Here is an 8,927-nt window from a genome sequence, read left to right as displayed (position 1 = left end):
GAAGAAATTTAAAGACTATTTACAGAAACATTGTAAAATTAATGAATGTTAGAAGGATGTTGGAATGAACTTATGTGGTTTTAGCAGAAATGTTATAAAGGATTAGGAAAAAACAGACTGTTAATTGGTGAAAGGAGGGAAAGTAAAGTTACATTATATTAAGATAAATTACAGGACAAAAATTGGAAAAGATGGAAAGGATTTGCTGAAATAGTTAACCGAACTAGAATACAAAAAAGGGAGGTGTGAGGAGGTCAAGGAAACAAGCAAATGAAAGATAAGTTATGGGAAGATTCGCCGTGTTTTTTAATGGATTTTATTTTTCTGTTTTCTTTTTCTTTCTTTCTTTCCCCTTATTGTGATGTGTTGTTTTGTTTTTGTTTAATATGGTGTTTTTACTTTTTCTTTTTGTAACCTTTAAAACCTTAATAAATATTATTATTATTATTTTAAAAAAGGAAGCCGCCCCCAGATTAGACATTATTTCTGCCCCTGAATTGATTAGGGCCCAGATCAGGGTCAGGCAGGGGAGCTGCACATTACCCTAGAAACCAATAAATCACACTCTCCATTAATAAATCTCAATATCTGGGGAGGCAGGGAGCTTTCCTTAGAATTCCCAAGCAATGCCAGGTGTTTCCAGCTAATTCAGAAATAAACGCCGGCTGAAGCTGAAGAGGCTAACACTCCAGCAATGCTGCACACCTGCCTGGGAGTAAGCTCCACAGTGACCAAGACATTTTGCTGCCTGAAGCAAAGGACACAATGGTGCCCCCTCCCTTCCACCTCTGTTTCAAATGCAGAAGCCACCTGGCCTGGCCAACTCTGGGGACAGGTTAGCATTCACCACCACATGGCAGTAATCTAGTTTAAAGGGTGCAAGGCAGGCCATGTGTTGCACACACGGCTCTGTCCTCTAGCAGAGGGGAAAAGCCACAAGGCTCAAGAATGGTAGGGGAGTGTGACACTGCAGTCTCACGGTGCCAGATTTAGGGCACTGCAGGCGGTTCACCCCCATAGGGTGCCATGCTGAGGGCGCACAAAATTGAGAAGACCCATCAATGAGGAGATCCATTCTGGGACACCAAATTTTGGCCTCGCATCGGGTGCCATATTAGGAAAGATTACCAAAGTCCACACCCCCCTCCCCAGTCTCACTCCAGCATCTTCCACCAGAGGCAGCTGCCTTACCTGCCATATGGAAGGTGACTGAAGCCAGTGGTGCTTACTCCTGACTAAACATGGATAAGATCAGGCTGCATGCATGCGTGGGATCTCAGCTTTAGGTTGCAACCTTTACTATGTGGTATAGTGGTTAAGAGTGGTGTAGTGGTGTAGCCAATGTGGTGTAGTGGTTAAGAGCAGTGGACTCGTAATCTGGTGAACCGGGTTCACTTCCCCGCTCCTCCACATGCAGCTGCTGGGTGACCTTGGGCCAGTCACACTTCCCTGAAGTCTCTCAGCCCCACTCATCTCACAGAGTGTTTGTTGTGGGGAGGAAGGGAAAGGAGAATGTTAGCCGCTTTGAGACTCCTTAGGGTAGTGATAAAGCGGGATATCAAATCCAAACTCTTCTTCTTCTACTACTACTACAGTGTACATCTTATGGAACCCAGGCTTCTGAGTGAATATGCACAAGATTCAGAGCATTTAAATGCCATATTCAGGTTGTAAATATCTGCCACCGATTCTCCACCCCGGTGTTTTGTATTTCTAGTCTGACAATTTAAGGCTTTAAAATAAAATAAAATCTGGGGACTTTCTTGCCAGCAATTGCTACTCTCTAGGGATAAACTCCTTTGGGTTTAATCATCTGATGAGGCATAAATAACTCCCTACATCACAGGAATATAGCAAGATGCCTTGCATTGAGTCAGACGATTATTGGTCCAACTAGCTCAATATTGTCTCTGCACTGATTGGCAGGGGCTCTCCAGGGCTTCACGCAGGGAATCTCTCCCGGCCCTAGCTGGGGATGCGAGGGATTGAACCCGACGCCTTCTACCCACATGGCAGATGCTGTCCCACTGAGATATTCTCTCTCTCTCTCTCTCTCTCTCTCTCTCTCTCTCTCTCTCTCTCTCTCTCTCTCTCCTTTCTTACCTGGACACCCCCAACTACAAGCTTCTGAGTTGGACACCTGCCATTTCCAAAATGCTGCAAGCCTCTTCCGATCCGAAACTGCCAGACCTACTAATTGGATGTGGTCAGAAAAGCCAGTTAAAACTGTTAGCCAGGCATATAGGTGCTGTGCTCCTGTTGAGCTTCTGTACTGATTTCCACAGAGCAGCAAAACTCCCAAGTAGCCAAATCAGCTCTGCCTCCCACTCTGCCACCTTTCAGTGTGCCTCCTGGGGCAGCTAAGCTCACATTGCCTATGGACAGGGCATTTTCTGCGCCTCCTTTAGGCTGTTCATTGTGCGCACCCCATTGCTTTGACCGCTGGCTTGTGCCCCTGGTGCAGAAGGCTGTCCATGAGAGAGTGCACCACAGTTCAAGAAGGACACTGACAAACTGGAACGTGTCCAGAGGAGGGCAACCAAAATGGTCAAAGGCCTGGAAACGATGCCTTATGAGGGACGGCTAAGGGATCTGGGCATGTTTAGCCTGGAGAAGAGGAGGATAAGGGGTGATATGATAGCCATGTTCAAATATATAAAAGGATGTCACATAGAGGAGGGAGAAAGGTTGTTTTCTGCTGCTCCAGAGAAGTGGACACGGAGCAATGGATCCAAACTACAAGAAAGAAGATTCCACCTAAACATTAGGAAGAACTTTCTGACAGTAAGAGCTGTTTGACAGTGGAATTTGCTGCCAAGGAATGTGGTGGAGTCTCCTTCTTTGGAGGTCTTTAAGCAGAGGCTTGACAACCATATGTCAGGAGTGCTCTGATGGTGTTTCCTGCTTGGCAGGGGGTTGGACTCGATGGCCCTTGTGGTCTCTTCCAACTCTATGATTCTATGAGTGCAGCTGAAAAAGACTTCCCTGCCCCTCCTGTAGAGGGAGCTGTTGTCGTGTCCGCCTCTTTGTGATCCCCTGGACCAGAGCACTCCAGGCTCTCCTGTCTTCCACTGCCTCCCGCAGTTTGGTCAAACTCATGCTGGGAGCTTCGAGAACACTGTCCAACCATGCCTTGCCGTGGCGAAGGGGCTTCAATAACTCAGAGAAGCTATGAGCTATGCCCTGCAGGGCCACCCAAGATGGACAGGTCATAGTGGAGAGTTTTGACCAAACATGATCTACCCGGAGCAGGAACCAGCAAGCCACTCCAGTATCCCTGCCAAGAAAACTCCATGGACAAAGACAACAGAGGGAGCTGCAGCCATTCGCAATTTCGTGGATGCCCATGGATGCAGTTCCATAGATGCATTGCTCATCCTGTAGATGGAGGAGCAGGGCTGTGCTTTTAGCTCTGCCCTGACATTGCTACTCTTTTCTGCAGCAACTGCATCCGAGAGTCTGGTTGTCTGCAGTGAAATCCCAAGGTGGGAGCACCTGCTGGTGCGGTCAGGACACCGAGGTTAACTGCAGGCAGACGCATCGGGCCGTTGCAGAAGGAGGGGCAACTGGCGAGGTGGGTAAATGCACGGCCCTTGTTCCTTCTTCAGTACATAAATATATGCATAAATATAGCTACAGGCATCCAGGGAATAGTGGATGGCTGCAGCAGCTCCCTGTTGAGCAGCGACGAACGAGACGAACTTTTGCAGGGCTTGCGATGCGAGCAATACTGCCGATGCGTGCTTGGAACATTCACAAGAACATCCCTCACACGATCCACAGTCAACACGTGTGCAGCAGCACTCCCCATCTACTCCCTACCATTCCGAGCTGAGTCCAGGCGCTGGCTTTGGAACGCACCTCTTTCACGCAACCGCCTGCACACGGGCGCAGACCCTTTGAACGCGTGTGCAGCGCGACGTATGAACAGCCTTAGAGTTTCATCTGACAGCTTCCTTGTCGGGTGGGGGGCAGATCTTAAAGTGGTCCAGAGGCTCCCCCAAGCCCAAGAGGTGTGTGACCGAGGGAGTCTTCAATTCCATCTCATGGCGAATACATATGCACGGTGATCTTATGGCGGAGACGGGACCCAAAATCCTCCTCCCTGGCCAGACACGCGGGTGCGCGCTCGGTGTATTCAGACTTCTAGCCACGCTCCGTCCCTCTTGCAAACCTCCCCCCCCCCCGGCTTCAAAAGAGAAGCAAGGAACCGCAGGAGGCTCGCCTTTTTAAGGGGGGGGGTGAAGAAGACGAAGATGAAGGAGGGCTGGGTATGGAGAGGGGGGGGGTCCCTTGGGGAAAAGCACCCCCGGTGCCAGGGAGGAGACGAGGACGGCGGCGCAAGAAAGAGGGTCGCTAGAAGCGGGAGTGGCGGCGGCGGGGAGGAGCGAGGCGGCTTCGTGGTGTGGAAGAAGCAGCACAGCAGCGGGACCGAGCTGCGGAGGGAGCAACGGGAGCAGCCATGGAGAGCCCAGCCCGGCAGCAGCAGCCGCCGTCGCCGGGAGGAGGAGAGCGCCAAGGGATGGTGGAGGGCAGGCCGAGCGGGCTCTCCTCCTGCCTCGCCTGCCCCACCCGCCCCTCGGCTCTCCTCTGTCTCTCCAGGGGCGGCGGCGCGCCGGGTACCCGGGCTCGGCTGGAGCGCCAAGTGCGCGCGGAGGCCGCTTCAGCCACAGGTGCTGCGCCCGGCAGGGCCCTTGGAGACGCCTCGCTCCCTAGCAACGCGGGCTGGGCTGGGGGGGGAGAGGGGGGATGCTGGGGGGAGCAGAAGCAATATCTGCCGGGGCAGCAGGTCGTGTGAAGGGGGAAATATGAGGGGCAGAGCGCACACGAGAGACCTGGCTCCTTGCGCCACGGCAAGAGGTCCCGAGGCTGCCAGGTGGGGGAAGCCACACACCCCCCCTCGCCGCCCCCTTTGCCCTGGACGGAACCCTTCGCGCTCCTCCCCAAAGCGGGAGGCGGACCTCTCATCTTGCTTGGGAACACTTTGCACATGCCCAGAGGCACTCTGATTAAGAAAATCCTTGCGCTCCGGGGCGCCCACAGGGCTGTGGGAGAGGCTGCTGCCCCAGCTGCAGACGGGGCGCGGGTGGCCTGATCGGCTGCCCCTCCGCCTCCTTCCAGAGGGGTTTGGAGCGCGCTCGGGGGCTGCCTCCTCTCCCCCCGGCTCCGGTAGCCCCTCCCCGAGAGGACCCCTTCCTTCCTTCCCTCCCTCGCGCCCTCCTGCCCCTTCATTCCCTCGCCGGCTGCGCGAAGAGGCGCCCGTCCTCCCGCTCGAGGGGGCGGCCTCTGGTGGCGCGCCGAGCAGGCGGGGGTCCGGCCCGCCGGCAGCCCGAGGGTTAACCGCGGCCGGCGAGCGAGCGAGCGAGACAGACGGGCGGACGGGCGGACAAGACAGCCTCGCCAGAAGAGGCTGGCGCGCAGTCCGCGCTGTAGCCTCGCCGAGCCCGGAGATGGGAAGCGGCGGCGGCGGCACGCGGGCTCCCCCAAGCCCGGCGGCGTCCCCCCTCGCCGCCGCTGGGAAGGTGAGTGGCGGGCGGGCGGGCGGGCAGGCGGGCTGGCTCTCGGGCGCGCTGCCCGGCGGGGACGGAGCCAGGGCTCTCGGCTCCGGCTCTCCTCCGCCGTCGCGCCTTCGCTTCCCCACGGAGAGAGGGCTGCGGATGGGGCGGCGGCGGCGGGGCGTGCTCGGGCTGCCGCCCCTCTCAGGTCAACGCTTCCCAAACGGGGCGGCTGCGGGACGCTCCTGTCGGGTCCGGAGCTGCCCGCCTTCCGCGGGGCTCCAGTGCGTCGAGGGGAGGCGCAGAGGCGAGGGGGTGCTCGGTGGGGGAACGGGGTCCACTCGAGTCCCGGTTTTGTTTTCCGTGGGGGGTGGAATTCTCCGTTTTCCTGTTGGAAGTAAGAAAGGGTGGTGGTTTTGAAGATGTGAGATAAAGGGGTTTCTGTGGGGTCTGAGGGAGAGATCCCCCCCCTCCGTGGCTTCCACAATGTGAAAAAGCAAATGTGTTTTTGTGGGGTTGCTTCGTGGACTTCGTGGTTTTCCTGCGTGTAGAGAGAGAGATCTGGAGAGCCCTGGGGCGCCTGGTCTGTGGAGCTTGGTGGACCAAGGAGGGATGTTCTGTTCAGTGCAGTGTGCTCTGTGTGTTTCTGTCTCTGTGTGTGTGTGTATGTATGAGAGAGAGAGACAGTGAGACAGATCAAGGATGCTTCCTTTGATGAAAGAAAACAAGCTCCTTCTGGGTTTGTACTTGGCAGTCTCATCTGGTCCTATCCAGCAGCCTTGCCCCAGCTCCATGAGCAACTCTGGCTCCAGTTCCCCACAGCTCTTGACATGCATGATGCACCCAGACCTGTTGTGCCCAAAGAACAACTGTGACCAAGCAAGGCAAGGAGGAATGTCAGGGAGGGAGGCGTGAGATAACTTGAGCCCCTCTTGTGCACCGGCCAGGGTGGGTGTCCTGCAAAAAGTCCAGCGCCAGGGCAGCAATGAATGCGTCACACACAGCAACACAATGCGAGGAAATCTTCCAGACTGCTTGTGGATGCCCATGGGGGAATTCAGCCCCTCTGGGAGGGGCCTCATTGCTGTGCTTGGACAGCCCCTTCCCAAACACAGGAAAATGCATTTGGCTCCCAGGATTTGCAGTGCCACCCTAGGCATGTTTACGCAACCCGCTCAGTTCAATGGCACTTATTCTCCCAAGTGCGCGCGCGCTGGACTGTGCTTTTTGCTGTTGCAAGAGGTGGAAGAACAAAGCTTGCTGACATCCGTAGGCACGTTAGGATTCCAGGCCATCTGATCCACAGGTAGGTGGTAGTGAGGTTCGCTTTGTCAGCTGTTGAACATCAAACTGCTTCCCCCAGCAAGATTTGAGGCTAACACTTCCCCAAGCATCTCGCCTTCAACAGAAGCAACACCATCATAGGGTGAGATAGCTCCAGACTTTGCTTCACAACCTCAGCGAGCAAAGGCTGGAGGATTTCTGTAAACAGTGCATTAGCCACCATCAACATGAAGTCACAGCCCAGCTTTGGAGCACAGCAGGGACTCACACTTTGGGACAGCACCAGCATTCGTATTCTTAGTCCCAGTTTTTCCATCTCGATAGAGTGTCAGATCTGTAGACGAACATAAGAAATGCCTGTTCAGTTCAGGCCAAGGGTCGCTCGAGCCCAGCATGGTCCCCAAAAGTAGCTGGGGAGGCTCACTGTGAGGCACAATGTAATACAGCTGTGCAGCGTCTAGCAACTGGAGGTAGACTGTACCCAGCCATGGAGGGTCTCTTTAGCTTGCCTTGGCTAGTCCTGTCTTCCATGAATTTGAGTATTTCTTTAGCCTCTAAGCTAGAAGCTGTCTCTGCATGTTCTGGTAATGAATTCTGTAAGCTAATTTATTGTGTGTTATGTGAAGAGCTACTCTTTTTTTGGTCTGTCCTAAATCCACTGCCACTGAGAGAAAGAAATAATGTTCCCTATGTACTCCCACACCATTCATAATCATGTTCACCTCTATCATGCTCCCTGTTAGGCGTCTCCCCCCCCCCTGAACTCCCTTTTCCTTTCTCCAGAACATAGCAGGAGCCATCACTGCAAATCTTCAGCCACACACACCAGCAGTTGGTTTTTGATACTCCCACTCCTACTGATTAAGAGTAGCAGTCTATTCATCTTCAAGTCTAGGCCAGTGTGGGATTCAGAACAATGGTGCAGGATCCCACCCACCGTCTCTAGGCTCTGGGGCCAGTTTTCCTTCTGCCCACACTGCTATATTTGTACGACTATTGAACATCCTTGCATGCATCTGAAAGCCAGGAGAGACCAGTGAAAATTTGTCTGTATATATTTCTGGCTGAGCTTAGAGTAACTAGGGTCTTCCTTAAGACATCTTGGCAGCTGACGTAGAAAATCCAAATGGCTACATTAATGGCAAAATCAGTCCAGACATTCTCCAGCATGCAATCCATTGAAATTAATCCAAGTGTGCCAGAGCACATGCAGTTCTCTTGTGCAGCTCCTATTCATTCAGAGAGTCTTGCACAGGAGAATTTCCTGGCGGATGGTGCCCTGTGCTTCAGATCTATCTTTCAGTCTGCATTACTATCATGGTGGCAGAAATCTGCCACCTTGAGGTACTAGCCACACCTTTCCTCATGGGAGGGACTCAGGGTTTTACTTCTGAATAGATATGTACAGGACCGAGCTGGAGGAAAAAACCCTCTGTTTACTGTAAAAAGAAAATGCACAGAAATTCTGAGAGCCTAGGCAAAAGCATACGAGACTCAGATAAATATTGTTATGTCAGGGAACAGTCAACTGTGAGATTAATAAGGGAAAGTGACATCTCACTGATCTACCCGAATTCTCCGAAGATGTCAGGCAGCATGTAGAACAGGGCGACCCAGTTGATTTAGTGCAATTGGATTTTCAGAAGCGTTTGACAAAGCCCTTCATCAAAAGCTCTTAAGAAAACAAAGTCATCCTGGAATAAGAGGGACGATCTTTTTGTGAATCAGTAATGAGTTGTTGCTGGGGATTTTTAATAAAAAAATATGGAAACTCAAAACATATTTTTTCAGCATATTGTTCTGGCATAAGCCCTATTTTTTTTTTTGAAGGTACTTAGGTTGTTGTTGTTTTAAATCACCATGGGGGCACCATTTGGATTTTCTGCCTCAAGCACCGGAATGCGTTTTCTGTGCTGTGTTGAGAGATGTGCTGTGTTGAGGACTAGAACGATGACAGGGTCAGCATCGCACTGAAAGGCCAAATAGGAAAGTGGGAGCAAGCATCTGTGCATCAAAGAAGCGATGTTAAACATATTCAACAGTGACCTCAAGAAAGGAAGGGAGGGGTGCTGAGGTGGAAACATTTTACAGCTGGCAAAGCTTTAAAGTCCAGAGCAGATTGCTGTTTTCTGGAAGGTCATTACACAA

General features: G+C 52.7%; 1 protein-coding gene across 3 annotated transcripts in view; it reads left to right on the top strand.

Moving 5' to 3' along the window:
- Nucleotides 1-5,293: 5,293 nt before the first annotated feature.
- The window catches only part of PIANP (PILR alpha associated neural protein), a 36,698-nt gene continuing 33,064 nt past the window's right edge, over nt 5,294-8,927 (top strand). Inside the window, exon 1 of one of the 3 annotated variants that reach the window (XM_081894699.1) lies at nt 5,294-5,522. The gene's annotated coding sequence lies outside the window, so the exon portion shown is untranslated. Of the gene's footprint in view, nt 5,523-6,439; nt 6,802-8,927 lie in introns of those variants that run through there. The other 2 variants (XM_081894701.1, XM_081894700.1) reach the window with 2 other exon arrangements.

The sequence above is a fragment of the Podarcis melisellensis genome, assembly GCF_964234715.1.
Source record: "Podarcis melisellensis genome assembly, chromosome: 17".
In the NCBI taxonomy this organism is placed as follows: Eukaryota; Metazoa; Chordata; class Lepidosauria; order Squamata; family Lacertidae; genus Podarcis; species Podarcis melisellensis.
This window is presented reverse-complemented; position numbering and strand designations above follow the sequence as displayed.